A 24,922-nucleotide genomic window follows, 5' to 3' on the forward strand; every position below is an offset into this window, starting at 1 on the left:
TCTATACTAAATGTGTCTGGGAGAGGGTCGATTTCTCTATAAGCCATAAACTACAACATCTGCCATTGTTTTGCCACGACTTTCAGTGAAAACAGCAGAAATGTGTTGAAAAGTTACTTTAGCAGAGCCCAAATGTGCGCAGCTCACGATTCTTGTTCTCACACTATACGGACCGACACTCTGACACAATATGACTGCTCACACTGTCCATTCATACAGCACACGTCGGGGTCTTGTTTCCCGGAAATGTAACATGGAAATTAGAAGAAGAAGAAGAACCCTGAAGTGTTGCCATGAAAACAGACAAAGAAAAGAACCCGGAAGTGGAGAGACACTTGCAAATCTCAGCAAAAAGAGCTTTAAAAAAGAAAAGACGGCGATGTGATGGACCAGGAACTGGCTGGACAGACGTGGGCAGTACAGTCCGTCAATTCTACGGTGTTCGCGTATGCACAGCGTGAGAGTATAAGGTAAGCCGGTCCGTGGCACTGCTTCAACTGTGAGATAACCTCACGAGGAGAGACTGGATTTCAAACATGTTTGATTTTCTTATGACCATATGATTGCTGATTGGGAGCTGGTCGTGAGGTGTTAATCGCTTCTCGTGACCCCATGTATACTACACCATGCACAACACACGATCCAGCAGAGACTCGCACAATCCCAAAACTAGACACACGAGTTAAAAATCGGCTCAAAATGGGCCAAAAATTGCACAGTGTATGCCTGCCTTAAACCACCTCATGGAACTTAATACTTTATTAATATTCTACTAAACCAAACAGATTAATACAGACCCTTTAAGTTTGGTTTGAAAACCAGATTCTACCAGTAAGTCGTATCATGGCCAGCCTCTGATACTTCAACCATTCCATGTGATTTGTGTCCATCAAGTTATTATGTAACTGATGTTTCTAGCCCAGTGGCTGGAGTGTAAAGTATAGATTGCACAGCAGTGAACTCAATTTCCCCACTTTTGTAACACTTCCCTGCTCTAGCTCTAGTAGTAAGTGCACTTTCTCTTTTCATTCCTCTCCACAATCAACTTTCAGACATTGAATGATTTTTTTTTTCTTCTTCCCTGAAATGGTCATTGTTAGGTCATCATTTCTTTGTAGAGTTTATCTGTAGTAAAGCTTGCAGCTGCTCTGAATACCAGCACCACACTCTGATAATTCTGCAAGGCTAAAATTCTTGTTACTGTGCCCTCAGGCCTCTTGCTCCTCTTCATATTTTCACATTCTTCCAAAAAAAAAAAATAAATTATGTTTTTATTCCCTGACTTATCGCCACCAGCCACCGGTCTGGAGTTTGACAATGGCCGAAAATAAACATTTTTGGACGATGATAAGATTTTCCTCTCCTATTCTGGCATCGTTGTCACAGGCACACAGTGGTGTTCACATTTGAAACCATCCATCTTCTCCACTGCCTTCCATCTTTCTGTCCAACTTCCACAACATATCTCGAGGGAGAGGAGGAAAAAGCAACAGAGAGAGAGAAAACTGTTCTGTATGCGGAAAAATTCAGCACTTATAACCTAATCATGTCTTCTCTCATTGAACACACACATGCATCTCAATAGTCTGATCTAAGCTCAAGGGATCTACCTTAAACACATGTACAGGTTTTTTTTGTTTTAGTTTTTTTTGTCGGGTTGAAAATGAGCATGTTATTAACCATTCACTTGATAAGTGTTGTTCTTTAGGTGTTTGTAAAGAGCTGGTGAAAATGAGCCGCGCATTATCCAATGAAAGAGGAGGATTTTAACAGAAGAGCACGTCCTTCCACTGAACAGAAAATCAATGAGTCCCATTGTGTTGCATCGTTGCATCTTAAGCCTTAAACCCATTCATTCTCAGATCATGTTATTAAAGCGAGGTGCACACGTAAAGATAATCGGGCTGTTTCTCTCCCAATTTTCTCCCTTCCCAACCAACGACAGAAATTGCTAGATTATTTTATAGGAACGTCACGGTAGTGATGATATCACAATACCGCGTATTACAAGAGCCTTGATATTGTTGAGGACTGGCTGTAGCAGGCCATGTCAGAGTAAACTACAAGTACCATAATGCTTTGGGGCGTAGTCATAGGTTACAGGCGGTTGTTTCCTTTCCCTTTGTCAGAGGGAAAAGGAAACATAGCAAATGGTGGCAGCCACAGAGCGAGGGAGAAACGGAGGAGCTTGAAGAACTAGTGCATGATGCAGAAACTACAAGTCAGAGGTGTGGAAACATTTTGGTTCCACCGCATCAACAAACCATAAAGGAGAAAAGGTGGACACTATGCAAACAGTGCTAGTGTACCATGTGCTACTCTTCTGGAAAGACGAGCAACATGAGAAGCCACGTAACAACCCTGCATCTCCAAAAGTTTAAAGATAGTGTTCAACAAACAATCTTTAATGTCATCAAATACTTTGTGGAAGTATGCTTGTCTATCAGCCTTGTGCATTGTATACAGTATAATATGAATTGATGTATGTAATGTTGAAAATGTCAGGAACATACATATTGAAAACTGAATGAAAAATGGGGGCGGGAGGTAAGAGGTGCTACTTCATCCCACTCACTTTCATGGAGTGCATTTATGTTTATCTACAGTATTTATGTTAATACATAAAATTAGGGCTGGGCAAGAAAATTGATTTAATCAATTAATGGAATTTGTGGATAAAACGATTTTAATTTTGCAAATTCTAGTTTTAAAATCTTTTCCCACGACAGTTTTTTCGGACTATTTCACGTTCCGATGTGAGCCAGCCCCCTCTTTGTTTACATTTGTTTAAACTTTTTATTTACCTTTTATTTTGTGATTGTTCTATGCATTTTAACTCTTGAGGACAATCACAGCAATAAAGTTGCACTTTTGACAATATATCTAATGTGCAGTCATTTTTAAGTGAATTTTTCTTTAAAAAATCTGAGATTTTTTTTTTTTTAGGCAAAATCACCCAGCCATACATAAAATGTATTTTAGCCATGTAGGCTATAAATGGAAAAATGTATGTACACATAGTACAAAAGCTTTTCTCTTTGTATTAAATTGCTCAAAATAAATAAGTAAAGAAAACCAAAGAATTACTGGACATTTAATTTTGTTTGATCCAGCATAAAATCTACTTTCTCCTTCCTCATTAAAATCAGTTCTCCTTTATAAGTCCAAGTAAGAAAATACAGTTCCAATGTAATGTCCAATTGATTTCAGTCATTGTTATTCGAGTTGGTTACGTAAAGGAAGAAACCTTTTTTTTTTTTATTATTATGTGCTCAGATGTTCGCACCAACCACAGCAGTCACACTTTGTCACACCGATAAAGCCGAGTCATCCCAGTCTGTTCCTTCCAGCTGCAGTTTACTGGTTTAAAGCTTCTGCCCAACACAGCTAGAGATTCTTTTATTGGACAGAATGGATCTGATTAAGATGACTAAGTCTGAAAGAAATTGTGTTGAGCGTCAAAGTACTGGAAACAGTTGACCTTTCAGAAAAGCCCCGCCCCCTTATTTACTTTTGGGATGTCCGTCGTGTTCCTGAGTTGGTCTCGTCTATATTGGCTGGGAGAAGTCTCCCGGTGTGTGTTAGTGACTCTTTTTGCAGTAATACCTGCACAATATCCTCCAGATCCAAGCAAAAAGGGTTACAGTATGCTGTGGAGGGATATATTCAACATGTTAAATAAACAACAAACGGACATTACAACTATCAAAGCAAAAACATACCGGTGCAGTCATGCTCCTGCAATGCTGGGTAATTTTTCTTATATTGTATTGTTTGTATCCTCCTGTAATAACAGTGTTATAAAACAAACTGTTACATTAGCTGGCTAGCTGAACCTACCGGTAACCCAAGGCTAATAAGATAGCAGCCATTAACACTGCTAACTGGAAACAAAGCCTGTTAATATAGATTGGAAGAATTGTATGCTTCAGAAGGATGTCGAGTGAAGTATTGATAGTAATACAGTAGGGATGTAACGATTAATCGTAAGGCAGTTAAAAATCGATTCATAGGTATCACGGTTGATATCGATTTTCTGGCAATTGAATCGCAGTACTTTTTTTAACCAGCAGTGGGCGCTATCCGGAAGTGTTGGTGGCGGGCGGAGTCTGCTAATACTTTCTTTCTGGCTGCCTTCTACTCTTAAATATGTTAATAAATGATTCATTACCCCTTTAGCACTGAAAGAATATCTGTAATATTACTTGAATATCTGTAAAAGTCACGTTTTTCTATTAGCTCTGTCTGCTAGCATAGCTTCTCTTCTTCACTGCAAGATATCTGCATGCCAACCGACCACTGTGTTACCAGCGCCCTCTGTTGGTCCAAACAAATATGACGTAAATCAGTGCAATGACGGTTTTTTTTTTTTTTTTTTTAAAGTCCAATTGTTAAGGCACAAAATACATTTTCAGTTGCACTTTTAAAAGAAAAAGAACTATTATTGCATTGTTTATTATAGAACCAGAATTTAAATTAATAGGCTTCATTTTCATTTGTATTATTCCTTTATTTTTCCTTAATTCAAGATTTATTTTTAGTTAAATTGCATCGTTTTGAATAGTTTATCAAGGAATTCTTTTGAAAATGAAAAATAAAAGGAAAATAATACAGTATTTTCTAGTTTTTTTCCCAAAAAAAAATTTGTCTACAGTCCCATTTTGTAAATGGAAAAATCGTGAGAGAATCGTATCGTGAACCCAGTATCGTGAATCGAATCGTATCGGGAGTTGAGTGAATCGTTACATCTCTATAATACAGTAATATGATAGTTGCTAATAACTGTATGCCCCAGTCGTCATTGTTTTAAAAGAAGTAAAGTCATTCATTATATTTCTACACCCAAACGTTAGTGAGTAAATGATGATTTTTTTTCCTGTTTCATGGTCTCATTGGGCACATTGAACTTAATCCATATGTTCTTAGTTGTGCCATTTCTGATCAAAATCCAGCCACTTTCTTGGGTTCAGGTTGTGGTTTCTACCTATTATGTTGTTACCCACACGGCACATTTGGCAATACAGTGTTTTAGGGTTCTGTACATACTGTAACTGTACATTTTGACAAACATTTTATTTTCTACAGATGCCTTTGTGGAAAATAAATTAAGTTCCAATCATGCAAGATTTCATCTCTTTCTTTTTAAGTTTATACATGAGAAGTTTACTGTACTAAGATATATTAGCAAAAATAAATGTGGGGGGTGAAAATAACTAACTAAATAGTACTATTACTATTTTGCACTTGTTCTTGAGTATTTGATGTAGGACTTAATTGTACTTGAGCACAATTTAAATCCATTAACAGTACTTCTACTTGAGTAGAATATATCAGTGCTCTTTACACCTCTGCCAGTCGTGCTTATTGACGCTAGTGCTTTTTTCATCAAGTAAAACACCTCTAAAAGTCAACAATTTCCTTACTTCTTGTTTCTCCAATAACTTCTTTTCTTTTTGTTCCTTGAATATTAAGTTTTCCCACACCCCTTTTCTCTAATGATTTTCCTTCTCGGAACTCATTAGCTATTTATAAGTTTGAGGTCTCTGAATTTCTATGTGAACTTGTAGATACAGTGTTTAACTTTTTCTGCATCGTTCCTTTCCTCCCTGGCTCTCCATTTTTATCTACCTCTGTCTTTATCCTGCTTGATTCTTGGATCAGCTCTATTTTGATTGGATTAGAAATCGCCCCGGGGGACGCTAAATCCAATCTACTGCTCATATTCCCTTCAGTGGCGTATTGTAGTTGGAGCTATCAGGAGACACATTACACAGCTCCACATGGGGGCTTAAAGCTTTCTGAATTGTGCTTTAAAATGGAGCTTTAACATGACGTCTCAAGGGCAGTTATATTGGTTTCTGTCGTTTGAAATGAATGAATGTGATGCTGCGTTTCTCGCACTGAAATTCAAGCAAATGACTTGATCTGTAAGCACTAAGTGATGCTTGGGGGGCCTCCGATTTTACGTTTCAAAATTTCCGTCCGCGTCTCTTTATACTTCTACGTTTCGTCATCTTCATTTGTGCGTCAGACTTTGATCAAGAAAATTGTTTTAGCTTTATGATGCAAGAACTGAAACTTTTACTCCCCCTCAGGGATGATTTTATTTTGATAATATGATGATACACTGTACTTAAATGTTTTTAAGTGTAAAGTTTTGTAGCATTTTTTTATATTATTTTCATATAAAAAAATGACTCAGGCTCTATTATTTTCAAAATAGTTCATGTGTGATTTGTGACATCAAAAATTGAAGTTCATTTACTGTAATTTAAAAAAAAAAAAAAAAAATCTGTATGAGTTTTAATTTTTGAAACTTATTTCTTGCCATTTTTGCGGAATACGTTTTTACTTTTCTAACTCAGACTGTTAATTGTCAATCAAAAAGCTGGCGCATGTCATGGCAAAAACTGAATTTTATATGGTATTTTCAGATAGAAGTAAAACAGTGTAATATGTATATGATAAAACCTTGTTGTTTTTACATTTTTATCATCAAAACAACAGCAATAATACCTTTTTTCTGTAAATGAAGAAAATATTCTTAATCTTACGGTATATTTCTGACAACAGCAGCTACCAAAAATTTACAGTAAAATTATTTTTTTTTTTTTTTACAGTGTTTCCCTAATTAGATGACTTTACTGTCACCAGGTAAAATGATCACCAGTTTAACTAATACACCAACAGCTAAACCATGTCTTTGTACCAGTGTTTTCAGATTTCAATGCAGGTATAATAATATGAACACATTAAAAACACACTTCACATGAAGCTCTGCACTCATTTTCAGAGATTATGAATAAGATCATGGACAGAATTGCACATATTTGTCAAACTTTCTAGACATTTATTCACTTGATTTCCATTTTCATACGTGAATTCTGTTTTTCCGCCCTTCATCATGGAAAATTGGAGGCCCTATGCATCCTATATGTTTGTGGACAGTACAGTTAACATGTTGCTCAGCACTGAAATCTACCAATGAGATCTCACATGTGCAGCCATTAACATCACAGTCTGCTGAATGCTAGCGTGTATCATGTGTGTTTGTTGGATGGAGACTGATAGTGTTTCATCAGGATCTTGAGAAGCTTTAGTCATTTTTTTTTTCCGCTCTTGTAAACAACATGTCTCACTGTAAAAGATGGAATTTGAAGAGCTTCACAGTCATGAAGGATTTTAAAATCCACACAGAAGCAGCATCAGCTGTCACCAAAAATAATGCAGAAGATTCTAGGAACATCTGTGTGTGTGTGTGTGTGTGTGTGTGTGTGTGTGTGTGTGTGTGTGTGTGTGTGTGTGTGTGTGTGTGTGTGTGCACAGAGACCACGTCACTGTTAATTTTGACAGCACATTTAGATAATAATGATGATGAAAATGATCTTTCTTAGAACATGAACTGAAAGTACGAGAACCAGTCTTGGTCCCCAAATAGTAGGGATGCACATCGTTAACCTGTTTCGTTGCACCGCCACTGCTAGAGGGATCTGTGCACCAAAGGCGGTAACACAATCAAAATGTCCAAACATTTGGCCACACAACACGGCATTATACTCAAGCAATGCCGTGTCTTTGACGCACTTAGTAGCACCAGTGCTAGCACTAGCACAGCAGGTAAAATTAAACAACTCTCTGCCGCTGGCTCTACGATGCACTAACTCCATTGACTCTTTTACAATGCAGCTAAAGACACTTTTATACAAACAAGCTTTTAATTAACCTCTTTTATTAACTTGGTGTTAACATTGTATTTAATTTTTCCTTATTTTGAAGGACTGTCTTGTGTTCACAGCATACATGCTCCCCCTCAGTAACATCATCGGCAAAAATGGGATCTCCTACCACTGTTATGCTGATGACACGCAACTCTATATCCGAACTGCCCCAAGTCCATCTGCAACACTGACACGAGTCTTGAGGAGATAAAGGCATGGATGCAGTTAAACTTCCTCCGACTCAACAGCACCAAAGAGGCAACACTTGTTGGCACATCTCATCATCAGACTCACCCCTCATACTTACTACAGCTCATCTTTGACAATCAGACCATAAATCTCTCCTCTGCAGTCACAAACCTGGGCATCTGGTTCGACCCTCAGCTAACTTTCTCTCAACATATCAAAAACCTGTGTAAAACATCATTTTTTCATCTCTGAAATATTGCCAAACTTCCTCCTCTTCTAACCGTTCCTGACGGAGAAAAACTTGTCCGTGCCTTTATTTCCTCAAGGCTGGACTACTGTAACAGGCTTTTTTATTGGGCTTCCTGCCAAAGAGCTCCAACATCTACAGAACAGTGCAGCTGGAATACTTGTGCGAGCCAGGAAGTATGACCACATCAAAACCATTCTGTTTTCACTGCACTGGCTTCCGGTTTCTGCTAGGATCGAGTACAAAATCCTGCTACTCACTCGCAAATGCATCACTGGTCACACTCCATTATACATGCAGGAACTCATATCACAGCAAACCTCCACCCGCACCCTCAGGTCATCCAGTAGCCTCCACCTCCATGTTCCTACCACCAAGCGCTGAACCATGGGGGACAGAGCCTTCTGCTCTGCTATGCCAAGGCTTTGGAACAGCCTCCCCGTGGAGCTGAGAGAATTACAAAACCTGGACTCTTTTACAGTTAAACTGAAAACATACCTTTTTAGAAAGGCTTTTAATTCTTAATGTTTTTTAAAGTTGGGTGTTTTCTTGTAGCACTCTGAGAGTCGCTGAATGAAAAGTAAATAAAAAGCAAATAAAATGTATTATTATTATTGTTATTATTAGTATTGTTGTGCAAATCCCTGTTTATTCTGTTTTGTGAAGTACTGTGTTTTTAGTGTAAAGAACTTTGTGATTTCTATCTATGAAAGGTGTTATATGAATAAAATGTACTTACTAACATTGTGTGATAATGATAAAAATGAGGTAATTTATTATCCTAAGCCAATGACTTGTAGACTCATTTTACTCATTTGAGTATTGTTTATTTGTTTATTAAGGACTCATTTGAATATTGTTCATCCTAAGTGGTGAATAATTAAGATTTATATTAATAAACCAGATATTTATTTTAATGAACCAGGCTGTATTCTTTATTTGGAATCAAGAAATAAGGGAACGGGAATACTTGAGTAAAAAAAAGGTTGAAAACCACTGATGTAAAGCTCCATATTTATGTTTAGTATTCATTTAGTGCCTAGGTTCCCAAAGTGGGGTAAGGATACCCCCAGGGGTACGCAAATTGTCATAGGGGGCAAATGAATAAAAATAATAAACAACACAACAACATTTGAAACTAGAATATAAATTGACCACCAATCAGGAGCCTCCATGCATTGCCACAAATTACGTATGCAGAGACCCCTCATGCAGCCTCAGACAGAGAAACTATCTTGTGAAAAAAGTGCAAATATAAAATTCAGGCAAACATTGCAGAGTTCTGTTTATCGTCTCAATCTAACCTTTCAACGTTTCAGGGTGATGAATAAGTTGCATTACTGCTATATGTTCAATCAACAAATGTTTGGTAGATTTATTTTCTCCCCAAAAAATTAAATTGGTTTCTCAGGAAAAAAAATGCCAGTAGGATAATTAATTTGATAAAACAAACAAGTGATAATTCTGAATAAGATGTTTTCTTGTGTGCTTACTGATTATATAATATATTTTTTTAATTATACATTATTCCTCAATGAGATATGTAAAATTCTGGGAAAAGTTTCACTGGAGGGCTACCTTGTACATGATATTATGACCATTAGGGCCTTATGAGAGAACTCGTAGGGACATGTCAAGGCAGATCACCTCTGAGGAAGACTGGCAGTTGACAGTCGAAACATGTCAGTAGTTAAAATTTCCTGAAAAACCTTGTCTGAATAAATGAAACCTTAACATATATTTTAATAAAGAAGACAAAATGAACTTACTGGAATTATGACATTATATTATTATGGGGTGAGTGATGAGGTCTGAACCCACTGGTGGGGTGGGGGGGTTACCGGTGGCCAGACGGGTGGACTGCGAGTCTGACAGAATCCTTATCAGCAGGTGAGGTGTGTGTGTGTGTGGGGGGGGGCAGTGGCTCCATAGCAAACCATCGCTGTGTGCGTCAGTGCGCATTGGAGAGGCTTATCATCCCTCCCTCCATCTCTCTCTCTCTCTCTCTCCACATTCCTCTCATCCACATGTTTCCACACACACACACACACACACACGCACGCACACACACACACACACACACACACACACACACACACACACACACACACACACACACACACACACACACACACACACACACACCTCTGTTCAACAGCTGTCCTGTCCAGCAGACAGAGCAAACATACAAATAACATTCAACACAGTGAGAAATGATGACGATGAGGATAATAATGATGATGAGGATAAATAAGCAACTACTTGGTATAAAAAAATAATAATAATTAAATACTCATTTAATACTCATTTAATTATTATTATATATTAATTATATTATTATTATAATTAAATGAGTAATAATAATTAAAAAGAAAAAAAAAAAATCTAAAACATTTCTAGTGTCATCACCAAGTGTGCAGTGACAAACACAGATCACCATGCACAGCTGATCTAAACATTTCTTCTATGATCACATTCAGGGAATAAGATCCGCACCATCGTCTGGTCCAGCGTGCGGGCACCGCACGTGCCCAACTTCTCTAACCCCGCAGGCACTGAGCTCCATACACAGCATACAGACCTTTACACACAGATCCATATAGACCTACACACTGAGCTCAGCGGACCTCCACACACAGCTCCACATTGACAGCAGCACCGTGCACGGGACGCACAACACGTGTTTAGCGCCTTACCGTGAGCTGGAGTCCCGGTCCGGTGATGGAGGGATGTGAGGAGGAGGAGGAGGAGGAGGAGGATGCTTTACTGTGCGCTCTGCGGAGGCAAAGACGGAGAAAGCGATACTGTTTTCCATGGACCTGATTTCCATCAGAGAGAGAGAGAGAGAGAGAGAGAGAGAGAGAGAGAGAGAGAGAGAGAGAGAGAGAGAGCGAGAGAGAGAGAGAGAGAGGGAGAGAGAGAGAGAGAGAGAGAGGGAGGGAGAGAGAGAGAGAGAGCTGAATGAGTCCCAATGATCGGAACCGTGTGGATTAATTATTTCTCATTTTATTACTATTACATTGTTGGGGTTTGAAAATGTAAAAAAATCAATCAATGGTTTCAATCAAAGCGTTTTTTTATTCCCAGTGGGACGGAGCGCGTGTCGCTCTATATTTATTATAATTAATAGCTACTATAGTCCAAGCTATCATATTAATTTAAATTGACTTGTACCCTGGAAACCCACCCACTCATGGGACTATTTCTGCTTCTGTCCTATAGTGCAGCGCATCGTTGCCCACAGTCACATAATAGCAATTTAAATAAGTCCGCAGAGGAGGAGGTTATTATTATTATTATTATTGCTAATATGTAATCTGTGCACAGTATGTAAGGTTCACAGTAAAGAGTGAAAGCACCTCTCTGCTCACCCTCTCCCTCCATCACTTGAGCAACTTATTGCCTCCCTGTGTTGCTGTTTCTCACTCAGAGCACGTAGCAACGCGCCTTCACAGAGCGCAGCACAGAGGCACATACACGCGCTCTCCGTAGCCGATCACACACGCGCACACAAGTGCAACAAGGCAGGGCCATAGATACAATCCTAGGAGGGGGGAGGGGGGAGTGACGTCATTTGCCGGTCAGTTTGAAAGGGATCGATTCAGTCCTAATTTAAGATGAGAGCTTTCACTTCAGGGTAACTCTCTCTCTCTCTCTCTCTCTCTCTCTCTCTCTCTCTCTCTCTCTCTGTTTTACACACAGTAATCACTGTCCATCCAAAGCTAATTACAAAACCAACAGCAAAGGCAAGTCATAATCAGTTTGAGATTATTGCCAGGATAATATAATGTAAATATAAAAATGTAAATACATAGACCGTCTTTCACGCCAACCATGTGTGTAACACATTTATTCTCTATCTATCCTTTATTTATCCCTCATCCTTTATATTTATCATTATTATTATTATTATTGTTGCTGGGTTGTTCTTTGTTGTTTTGTTTTTATTTCTTTTATTTCTTTTTGTTGCTTGTTTTGTGCACCAACCACCAAGTCAAATTCCTTGTACTGTCCTCAAAACTGTACATGGCAAATAAAACATTTCTGATTCTGATTCTGATTCTGAACATGTAAAAAAAAATGCAAAAATGATGAGTAACAGTCGACCTGAGCTGAAATCAGAAAAAGGCAAACCGAGGTGGAGAAGCAACAGTCTAAAGGCACAAACATACTCAGGAGGAACGGAGCGCTTTGCCACTAGCTTCTGCTGTTGTTGATGTGCTTGGCTCCGGGTCACTTAGGTTATGAAACACGGGGCATAGTTCGGCTTTTAAGTTAACTCCGTGTGTGCCTTTTAATCAGTTATGAGCAACAGGTGTGCTGAATCTGATGAGTAGCAGCACTGACAACTGGGGGGTGGTAAAAACATCCAGGGGCCGAAATGTTTGTTCTCATTTGGTCTGGTTAGTACCGTTTACGTTGGAAAAGGTGCTATATTGGTACCGCGTTTTGGTATTCAATCCTAAACGTATCACAAGTATCATATGCCGTTTGAAAGCTTAAATGTTCTTTGTTTAACCACATAAACTAATCTAAGACACAACCATCACAGCAAACACAGTTAATTATTTTGTCAATATTTGGCAACATAAACAAGCCAGCACTCCTCACCTTTAAAACAATGCCATGTCTTAACCAATCCATATATTCCATCACAAGACGTCTCAAAATATTTCTAATACATTTAGAAACACAATGAATCAGAGAATTTAGTCCAAAACACAGTAAAACAATAAACTGTAATGTCATATTAAAATCCTATATTTTAGATTCATGTTGTAAATCCATGATAAAATCAGGCCGGTGGCCACTTTCTTCTTCATTTTTGCTGCAGTACCATACATGAACTGCTGGGTGCAGTGTCGCTTCACCATTTATATTGTGAAGAAGAATTGCGCAACAATAGAAGAACCAAGTCACATGACTCCAGCTAAAAAAAAAAAAAGAACTTGTATTCCTAAAAGAACACAAATGAATTTGTATATATTTTGTACAGTCACTGTGTTTTATGGCACTGTAATAAAAACTTTTGACCACTAAGGGGGGCAATGCTCCCCCCGCTAACTCCATGTGTGAGGCAAGTGTCACACAAAGATAAACAATACAATACTTGGAGGGGAAAAAAAAAACAGAATAGTCAAAATACAAATTCTTCTTCCATTTAAACTGTCAATTTTTTTGTTTTATTTTTTTTTCTAATAAATTTTCTTCTAATAACCTTCTTACAAACCATTTGATGTGTTTGAACTCATTAACCAAAATGAAATGCACATTTCTTTATTTATCACCATACAAAGTTGAACAAAATTTACTGAACTATATTTTTTATAAACATAAAATAAACATTTAAGAAAAGTTTGCCTATATTCCTGGCTTGGAATTTACATATTTTTTTTTGAGGGACGTGTGTGTGTGTGTGTGTGTGTGTGTGTGTGTGTGTGTGTGTGTGTGTGTGTGTGTGTGTGTGTGTGTGTGTGTGTGTGTGTGTGTGTGTGTGTGTGTGTGTGTGTGTGTGTGTCAGTTGATGCGTTTCTATTAGCACAAGAAAGACACACAAATGGATGCTGACTCACCTCGTATCATTCTACATCATACATGTGCGTGCATGGATGTGAATAGTGTCTGGTTGAAACGGGTTTGGTTTAAAGAGACATCGGATTCATTCGGGTCCGACAGGTTCGGGACGTGTTCTGTCGGGCTCGGACCAGGTCAGGTCGAAGCACATACTTGCTGTATCAATTTGAATCCCCTCTTTGCATCGATTCTTAGCCAATTTAGGATATATCTTTCCACTCTTAAGAATACTGTATCTGAGGAAATTGTATTAATATGGAGTAAAATCTAACTTTCTTTAAAATAATATAACAACATAAATAATTCCTAATTAAATAGAATATAATATTATTATTATTATTATTATTACATAATATTAGTGGTATTGGTATAGGGTCAGAGTTGGGATCCTGTCCCTAATGGAGGAGATCCAGTACCTCGGGTTCATGTTCACTAGAGAAGAAAGGCTGGAGTGGGAGGTCAACAGGTGGGTTGGTGAGGCATCTGCAGTGATGTGGACTCTGCACTGATCTGTCACAGTGAAGATGGAGCCGAGCTGAAAGGCTCATTGTTGGCAACCCCAGTAACCCCATCTCCACAGAACAGATAAAATGAAGACACAAAGCTACAAGTTGCTTTAGTATAGACTGATGTACACTTTTAGCACCACAGTGAAAATGTTTGCTGATGAATACAGTCGAATTAAAGTCAGTTCCTGTACATTACATGACTCATGAAACACAATGCTAACACCAGTGTAGGGAAATGACTTATAATTTCCTTTGGAGCATGTCAACACAGTACCTAAAACATCTACTTCAGATGGTGTTTTTTCTAATAGAAATGACAGTTTTTACCATGCTGTGTATGTTACCTTTTATAACTATAGAACTTGTTAAAACCTGACATTCTACTTTCAGGTGGTGCTGTTTTGTTTTACATATATTACACAACTGTAACCATAACAATAATTATATACCATACAGTAATGATTATTGTATGGTCTTTAGTCTTGGTCATTGATTCAACTGAATTGTTCATAATTAATAAGTAAACTAATCTTTTGATACTTAATTTTTTTAAACTAAATTATTATATTAAAATATTCTGCTTCGTGTTTACATGGAATGGCTAATTCCAAATTGAGGTTGACATGGAAACAAGTATATTTGCCTTTATTCAATTCCGCTTTAAGTCTAGGGGTTGGGAAGGGTTCTGATTGGACAGGGGGCGAATGTGACGTATCACATCTATAGGGAAAAACACAACAAACCTTTTCTTTTCAGCTAAAACATAGAAGATAAGAACTATTTTCACGCTTTGAAGCGGCAGCTTGACAATAACATACTGTTTCACTTTGGTCAGCTGAGCAGGAGAAGGAGATAGACAAACGTACTTTGGTCACTCAAAGCCAACTGTTAATGCCACGTCTATTCTGTAGAAGGAGAACTTTCCGATGGCACACGCGCCATTAGTGAAACTATGTCGCCGAGTGCAGGGCTTAATCTTCCCAATGAAGCCTGTTTCGTTTGCCGATGTCCGTGTGAATGTCAGCATGTTTATGCTTTCGTCTATCCACTCTTATCAAATAAATAGTGTTGGCTCAAGTCCAACGTTTGCTTCGGGTGGCCATCTTGGATTAGGTCATCACCAGCGCATCATCATGACAAGACGAACATGCACAACAAGCTGAATTGAAGGTTTACAAAATCGAGTAAGTATTAAATTCAGAATTAAAAGCAGAATTAACCAGCCACTTCATTCGGATGTAAGTTTAATTCGGAATGGCCATTTTCATTTGGAATCAGGTTTTTACAAAGTGATTTTTAATCTTTTTAAAGAGAATTTCACTTTTATTCTGAACTGAATGGGAATTAAATCTCTAGTTCTACTATTATCATCAAAGGGCAAACGAGGCAGATGTTTTACCTCCACAGCAGCTTCTTTCCATCAATGTCACTTTCTCTGCAGTGCTTAGGGAACACGTAGACGTGGATGACAGAGAGCTTGTGCAAGAGCTTGAAAACTTGTCTGACTTACCATCAAAGGCCATGAGAAATCCCTCCAAACCTGTGCACTGCTCTCAGAATTGGTTCAAAAATACATTTTTATTTATTATATCATTACAAAAGTGTTTAACTACAATTCACTAATAAAATAAACATACTTTACATGTACAGCATAGAGATACTGGACACGACGCACTGCTGTATCACTGTGAATTAAAATAGTAAATTCTTTTTTTTTTTTCCAAATAAATGTGCACATGTTATTTTTGTTGCTAATACAACAAGAGGTACTCTTTAAGTTTATTTCTATTACAAAACTCTTAAATATTTAATTTGAAATGTTCAAAGAATAGATCATTCCTATGAGCCAAAAAGGTTGAGAACCCCTGCACTATGTCAGAGAATCGTCTTGCTGGCCATGCTGTCATCAATATTAAATCAAACAATAGCACAGCATAATTCATATGATGATGTATTTGATGCTGCTTGTGCTGAGTGTATGTGTAGCTGCGTGAATCAACCCTGTTTGAGGCGTGTTACAAAAAGTGTAAAGCGTTAAAGTGGAAAATTAAACATATAATTATGAATCTATTTAAACACATCATTTTAAAAGATATATGTATTTTCTTTGTGGCCCACAAACAAATGTTTTATGCCCTGGTACTGGTTTGTGGCGTGGTGTTTGTCCCACTTATTCTGCTCATTTTTTTTTTTTTTAATCAATGCCTGAGTTGACTTCTGGTTACAGATACAGACAGTGCCTTTATCCAATCAGCACAGAGTCATGCCACCCGGAGGGCTTCACCTTTTCTTTTTCAGGTAATGTTGTGTTTGGTGTTCCTCATGTTGGGTGTGGGATACATACTGTATGTATGTGTATATACGTATACAGTGAAGAAAATAATTATTTGAACACCCTGCTATTTTGCAAGTTCTCCCACTTGGAAATCATGGAGGGGTCTGGAATTTTCATGGAAGGTGCATGTCCACTGTATGAGAGATAACCTAAAAAGAAAAATCCAGAAATCACAATCTATGATTTTTTTAACATTTATTCGTGTGATACAGCTGAAAATAAGTATTTGAACACTTGTCTATCAGCTAGAATTCTGACCCTCAAAGACCTGTTAGTCCTCCTTTAAAAGTCCTCCTCCACTCCACTGTATTATCCTGAATCAGATGCACCTGTGTGAGGTCGTTAGCTGCATAAAGACACCTGTCCACCCCATACAATCAGTAAGACCCAAACAGTCAGCATGGCTAAGAGCAAAGAGCTGTCCAAAGACACCAGAGACAAAATTGTACAACTCCACAAGGCTGGAAAGGGCTACGGAGAAATTGCAAAGCAGCTTGGTGAAAAAAGGTCCACTGTTGGAGCAATCATTAGAAAATGGAAAAAGCTAAACATGACGGACAATCTCAATCGGAGTGGAGCCCCATGCAAGATATCACCTCGTGATGTCTCAATGATGCTAAGAAAGGTGAGGAATCAGCCCAGGACTACACGGCAGGACATGGTCAATGACCTGAAAAGAGCTGGGACCACTGTTTCCATGGTCACTGTTGGTAATACACTAAGACGTCATGGTTTGAAATCATGCATGGCACGGAAGGTTCCCCTGCTTAAACCAGCACATGTTAAGGCCCGTCTTAAGTTTGCCAATGACCATTTGGATGATCCAGAGGAGTCATGGGAGAAAGTTTTGTGGTCAGATGAGACCAAGATTGACCTTTTTGGTCATAATTCCACTATGCGTGTTTGGAGGAAGAAGAATGATGCGTACCATCCCAAGAACACCATCCCTACTGTGAAGCATGGGGGTGGTAGCATCATGCTTTGGGGGTGTTTTTCTGCTCATGGGACAGGACGACTGTACTTGACCTCTGTAATTGCAAACAAAGGCTACTCTACCAAATATTAACGTTGGTGTTCAAATACTTATTTTCAGCTGTATCACACGAATAAATTGTTAAAAAATCATAGATTGTGATTTCTGGATTTTTCTTTTTAGGTTATCTCTCATACAGTGGACATGCACCTTCCATGAAAATTCCAGACCCCTCCATGATTTCTAAGTGGGAGATCTTGCAAAATAGCAGGGTGTTCAAATACTTATTTTCTTCACTGTATATGCATATGTGTGTATCCATAAAATGAAGAGTCTGTCCTTAAGACTGCTCTACTGTAAAGTGTCTTGAGATGCCATTGGTTATGATTTGGCGCTATACAAATAAAAGATTGAGATTGAAGATTGGATTTTTCTCTTGCGTTTTTGTTTTCTGTTTTGCAGTTGCGTTTTCTCTTTTGTTTGTCCTTCAGGGCCACCAGATGTTCTAGCAATTTGAATGTCTTGATAAGAAAACAAATATAGAAAAGCTGTGTACCAACTGACAGTGCTTGATGCTTGCTGTCATGGTCTTTGAATTTTATGAAGTTCTTTTTCAGCTTGTAATTTTGATTCCAATTTCAAAGAGTACAGCTAAAGTGCAATAAAGACAATGAATGAATGACATAGTGATCATCATTTGGAATTTCATTGGCTAACTGCTGATCATTTCATCCATTCAGACATTGGCAGTGTAAACCCAGCCTCCCCTTAAGCTGTTTTTAAGTCCACTTCTGATAAATCTACTATGGAGGATATTTACAGGGAAGGTACGACTGGTCAGTATCTTCTTGGCCTTCCTAGCACAGGGTTTTAGTGGACCTTGTGGACTTTTTGGTGTGGAGCGTGCACTTTGTCCCCCATGCCCCCTCCTTGATTCTGACACAAGAAACAGTTTAATCCACGAACACAAGTTAATCATATTGATAAAGGGACAGTTTGTCTGATTCTGTACACTGATTCTGGATGTTAAGCTTAAATATGATCAGAATATTAACTTATCACCTGAATGCTTGTGTAGAATCAATAATGACTAGGTAAACGCACACATACACACACAGCATTGTAAAAAAGAGTTGACACAAGGTCATGGAAGAGAATAATTCTTGGAGCAAGTATCAGATGAAGAATAAAGGCCCCTGGACGTTACCCCCATCATCACAAGACTAACAAATAGTGAATAGTAGGGGGGTCATACCCCCCTGGACTCTAAACTGTGGATGGAAACACGATAAAAGAAGACAGTGTCAAAGAGTCTTTGGCATCCACAGCAGCTGTGAAAAAAGCATAGAATGACGATCGTGCTCTTACATTTACATGTATCAGAGTTATTGATTATGACATGCATCAGAGTTATTGATTACATTAATAAATCTAGTCATCTGTGTGAGGTGATGAAAGTCATTGGAAACACCAGCATTAAAAGTTCTACGCTGACAAGTTCTTGGTATGAAAAAAGGTTCTACGAGAATTGCTTAGGTCTGTTTCCAGCTCAAATAGGAGTGGAATCATTGACTTCATATGTCTTTTACAAAGGTGCCAAGTCAATTATTCAATGCAGTAGATATATAAAAAAAAACACTTCAGTTGATAAACCCAACTTCTTCACATATGTAAACTGGTTGCTAAGACATCACTTCATCAGACTTCATTTTCCCATTAATATAATGATGGAAGTCAATGCCATATGCAATAATTGATGTATTATTATTGTGATTAGCCTTCACTTCAAAGACATGTAATTAGCTTCAATCACTTTGCAAACACACAGAGAGACTTCTAATGTCTGGCACACTGAATGTGTCTAATGACAAAGGCTGGTAATGAATGTTAATCACATATCAATACATAATCTGGAAGCAGAGGGTGATTGAAGGTCCTGGAGAGTCTCACCTCTAAAGTATAGGGTTGAATTAAAAAGGCTGCAGTGGAGGCCAAATCTGTGTAACATCATTCATTGTCTTTGTTGAAAGTCTTTAATAATTCTGACTTTATGAAGCACCTCTGAGCTGGGCCTCCACACTGATTCTCTAAATTAAAGATGAAATCCGTGAGTCAGAGGCTTGTGTGAAAGCTTGAAGACGTGTCCAACTCCAATATAGATTAATCAGGATGTATGACATTGAGGTTATTTGACTAAATGGCTTGATTGGTTCTTGGAATACATAAACAAAGTGAGTTATTATTCAAAGCAAAAAGAGGTGGAAACTTATGAAAGAGAAAAACTTGATGCTGACGCTCATTGGTGGAAGGTGGTGCAGACGGACGTCAGCTTTTCCTGATAAATGGCAGCTATTAGGAAAAACACTTAAAAACTTAAGCCGTTTGTTTAAGCTGCCAAACTGACCTGTTTATCATAATGATGATTATGTGGCTGAAGGCTGCTTAACTGGCACAAAATAGCATTGTGGGAAGAAACCAACAATTTTGCAGCATCATGCATTGGTTGGAATTCTTGAATCCATCACAATTTAACTGACAATCTTTCTCCTGAACCAGTGAAATACTACAGGGACACCCATGTAGCTCCAGCGTGGACTGTGCTCTGCCAGTTCAGGGTTAGCAAAGATCAGAACTAAACAAAATTTGGGTGTTTGGGGTGATGGTTGCATGTTTTTGCAACGTCCCTCCACATTTCTATTACGATATTAGTCAAAATGCTTTAGGCCTTTCTTCATAAATGAACAAAATGTATTAATAAATACATTTTGTCACAGTGCTGCCTTCCTGTTGACTGAACCTAGTACTTTTCCACTCTCTTAAGCCACTCCATCATACCTGCTCCTCATGGGTAATGTACTCTGTAAAATATATACACCAAACATGGGCAACTGGCTACAAAAATGACTACATAAACACACAAAACAAAATGACCTTTTACATACAAAACAACAAATGTGCACAGTATGAGCAAAAAACAAACAAAATAAATAAAATGCAGATAATTTTTTAAACGGTTCCCGTGCTTAAATGGTGCTCAAACCAGTACTTTAAAAAAAATTAATCTGCATTAGAGTTTAGATTGGGCCCAAAAACTCCAGCCCGACCCGACCCAAGCCCGACCCATTAACTTAAATTGTAGGCCTGAGCCCGAAGCAAACCCCACCTTCATTATTATTTTATTGAACGTATTGCAGCCGGTAGATTACTAGCGCGATGCCTCGAACAGAGAGGGGGGAGAGAGGGAGGGGCGCACACACTCACCGCAGCCCAAAAGATACTGTAATGACCTGACTCGACAGTTTTACAGGCTTTAATAGAGGTCGTAGTAAAATGCCAAAAATAAACAATCAAACACACAAAGAACCTTCTCACACTGTCATACAGAACAGAATTATACACTCAGTCTTTTCCCCAACTCTCAGAATACATGTAAACAAAAACACAGCATCAGTTAACCACTGAATAAACACAAGTGAAACATAACCAGAACATAGAACCCAGTCCATTACAGCATTGCAGACCAGACCGGGTGGCCCATTTGTGGAGCGCAGACCTGACTGAAGCATGCAGTCATATTTGATCCCTGCGCCCCAGCAGCAAGTGAGGAATGAGCAAAATCAGCAAATAATATTCAGTGAATGCTGAACAACTAAACGCAACACAACACCGTGAATATCCCGTCCCACTACTAGCGAAATCACTTTAGAAATGATACAACAACAATATAGAAGTGTTTTTGCGTTCACTAAAAAATAATATTAATGTAATAAAGATTTTTAAAAAAGTTAAAAATGAAGCCCGAGGCAGGCCCGACAGCTGAGCGGGAAAATGAGGGCTCAGACTAAGAATCTAAGCTCTAAACCGTATACACTTTGTCAAATTACAAAACCCTTTTATTTTCAGGGCCAAATTGAATACTATATTACCTTAAAGTAAGTAACATATGGAAATAATAAATAAACAAAAACAATTAAATAATATCCAATAAAACAATAATATATTAAACTATATAATACTGGAGATGGATATTGTAATCATGACTTTATTTGTCAATAATCATTAATAGTCTTTGTAAAAAAATAAATTAAAAAAAGTTACTCTTTATTTAAATATTTGTTTTTAAAGCTATAGGGAGCCATTGCAAAAGCGTCAAAGAGCCAGGTTGAAGTAAACCCCTGAGCTACCCAATCTGTTGCATTCCTGTGTAAATGCCCGCCGGCTGCCCATTCGGCGCGGCTCTGGCCGTCTGCTGGGCGTGGGTCATGGCTCCTCTGCTGGGGTCTAGGGCGGGGGGCTCTCTGGGCCCTCCCCTCGGGGGTTTGGGTGCGGGGGGGGCGGGATGCTGGCAGGAATCGCTGGGTGCTCGGCTAATTGGGGCTTTATCGGATGTGTATGTGGGGGGCGGTTGCTGCTTCTCGGCCTGGGATCTCGGGGGCATCTGGGGGGTTGCTCGGCCATGGGGGAGTCGCCTGGGGCTCCTTGGCCCCCACTCTTTCTGCTGGCCTGGCTGTATCTGCGGGCCCGGGGTAGCGGTTTTTGCACATACACTGGTCTATGATGCACTGGCACGCCTTGGGATGTGGGATAAAACTCATACTGGGCTTAATTTTAGACACGTTAATCCCAAATACCTGCTTTAGATACTACCACTCACTCCTTCCTTCTGTCCACAGCCACCACTATTATACTTAAGCTTCACACTTGTCACCAGACTGGCTTGAATACACAACATAATAAGCACAACATGTTCTACTACAACTTCACATTTCACTCTCACTGTAAAATAATCAATTCTTCTCCACCCTTTCTATTTCCTGCCCTGAGTCTTTCCTCCCTCCACCCTGTCACCTAGGTGTAACACTGCTCTCCCTTTTTATATCCACCCTATAATAAAATGTTTCTTAACCTTCCTTAGGGAGGGCTGGTGATGGTCACAATTAACCAATAAAATAAATTTATTTATTTCATTGCAATAACAAAACATGCATTGCTGTTTCAAAATGATTGCACTTCTTGTAGTGTTGACCTTTGACAGCACGTGCAGACAAAAAAAAAAGAAGAAAAAAAGAAATAGACTGATATATTTCAAATGTTTGTGTGTAATGAATGAACATAATATACAGGTTTCACTTTTTGAATGGAATTACTGAAATAAATGAACTTTTCATGATATTCTAATTTTAAGACCAGCATCTGTACATTGGTACATAGACCCAGCACAAAGGCCAGTTAATGTTCAATCCCTCACCCACACACATGAACTGTGAGGGGCATCAGGACAGGACAGACTTCAGCTAGCCCATGCCTGGAAGCTCAACTGGCCAAAAGAGGACCATGAAGTCTGCAAAAGGCCCACAGGTCCTCAGCAGCAGTCTTGTATTCTGTCCTTGCGAGCCGTCCATCAGTCAAGTTTACCAGTGACAGCTAGCCACAAGTTTAACTCCCTAGTGCCCACAGGATCCCAGTTTAGCTCTGTAGTGCCAACACCAGCGCCCCCCACCAAGCTGCCTATGTCGCCAAACCCAGCCCTGGTGGTCCCCTAGCATCAGAAGGTGTCTGTAAACATGTCCATCCCCCATTGTCGCCACCTGTGCTGGCTCTCTTGTAAGGTCGCCATCCTCGCTGCTGTGTTTGACACGCCATCGCCCGTTAAACAAGCAGTCGACAGCCAACACGGCCAGCCCATGTCGGATCTTTTAGCAACTATTTGTTACTCCTCCTAAGGCCTTCAATAGACATCATAAACTGTTTTTGGTGCAAGTGTAATGCATTTGAGTCCTTCTACACCCCGAGAAGCATTCAGCCTGAATCGTAAAAAGGTGCTTCTAGCTAGAATGTTGTGGTTACTTTAATGCATGATGGGGGTTTACTGGCCTATCTTAAGGCTCATTTTTTCACCTTAAAGCTTATTTCCTGTCTACAGGAGCAGAGCAATATTTGGACAGCCCCCGGCCTGTGCTGATTGGTTGATTCATGGTTTCTTGAGCTAGTAATTGGATAAGGACAGTGGGATGGACCACTAGAGAGTGATGATTGATCACTTGTGCTGCTTCAACTTGCTGTGGCACAAGATCTTGAGCTGTGATATTGTGTTTATGTGTGGGTGTGTGTGTGTCAGGGTGTGGTATCGGCCACCAGGAGCTCCTGCTGGAATAATGCCTCAGGGAACATGGAATGTATGAGTCTTTTCCACAGCCGAGTGCACACCAGCCTCTGATATATGCATATCCACCCCTAAGTGCTTGTGTGTGCAACTTTGCAGAAGACAAACACGAGAAACATCTCAACAGTGTTTAAAGAGTTTGAGCTTTGATTGGCAGGTGATGCCATCCATGCACCAAATTCTTGTTCCCAGGGGAATGAAGGTAAGCCGGCTGCAAGTGGGAAGGAGATACAATTTCAAATGAGGCAGCAGGAGAAAGTATAGCAGCTACTTGGTAACCTATGTTTACAAGTTGTGGGTCTATTGAATGACGGCAACTTCCCTGGAGCTGAAGAAGAAATCAGCTTTCACCAGAAAAAATTGCTTTAAGTTCAAAGAAATTATCTTGAATCTGGTGTTTTTTTTACAAGAATATAATCCTGTGTCTGCTGGGGGATGAAGATCACTATTTCTTCACAGCATTGTAGTGTCTGGGTATATATATATATATACTGTATATGTATATTGTGTTATCACCGAGATAAACCGGTGAAAGGAATAACTTTAAAGCTTATTGTGATGAAAAAGAAAAAGGTAAAAAAAATATTTTGAACAGTATTCAGTGATCAAAGAAGTGAAGTCCAATTTTTTTTGGTTTAAGTTGATGAAGAACAAGGTTTGGTTGGAGAAAGACAACTTTCCCCCAGGGCCCACATACAGGACTCGAATTAACTTAATAAATAAAAAAAATGCACAAAAGTAAAGAAACGTTAAAAAAAAAAAAAAAAAAAAAAAAAACACACCACAAATGTAAAAAAAAAAAAAGGACTCCAAAAAGCTTTAAAAAAAACAAGAGCACTCAGGTAGGGCAAACCTCCGCCGGGCACCAAATCTCCTCGTTGCCAGATATTGTCAGTTATCTGCATCAGTGATCCTGATCATGTTATCATGATCATTCACACTTTAAAGGCTTGGAAGAAATGTATATTCTATTAATAACAATACAGTGGGTACCATTATTATGGGCACCTACATTTAAGTTTTTGAAAAATTCTGATATATGCACTATCTCGGATCTTGTAATGACAGAAGAAATCACAAAAGACGACTACAAAAATATACAAAACTGATTGTGATGTGATTACAGAATCTCTCCTGGTCCTGGTCACACTGTCCTAAGCAGGCCAGATACCAAGTAGACTGATAACATTTGCCAAGGCCTCTTCTCAGAGACT

General features: G+C 38.9%; 1 long non-coding RNA gene across 1 annotated transcript; it reads right to left on the bottom strand.

Annotated features, from left to right (window-relative positions):
* Positions 1 to 3,811: 3,811 nt before the first annotated feature.
* LOC114472304 (uncharacterized) lies at positions 3,812 to 24,922 on the bottom strand. Its single transcript, XR_003675076.1, has 3 exons — positions 24,815 to 24,922; positions 12,164 to 12,167; positions 3,812 to 3,822 (listed from the first exon to the last, which is right to left on the bottom strand). It is a non-coding gene; the product is annotated as an uncharacterized LOC114472304 (long non-coding RNA).

Source organism: Gouania willdenowi, chromosome 1 (genome assembly GCF_900634775.1).
Source record: "Gouania willdenowi chromosome 1, fGouWil2.1, whole genome shotgun sequence".
In the NCBI taxonomy this organism is placed as follows: Eukaryota; Metazoa; Chordata; class Actinopteri; order Blenniiformes; family Gobiesocidae; genus Gouania; species Gouania willdenowi.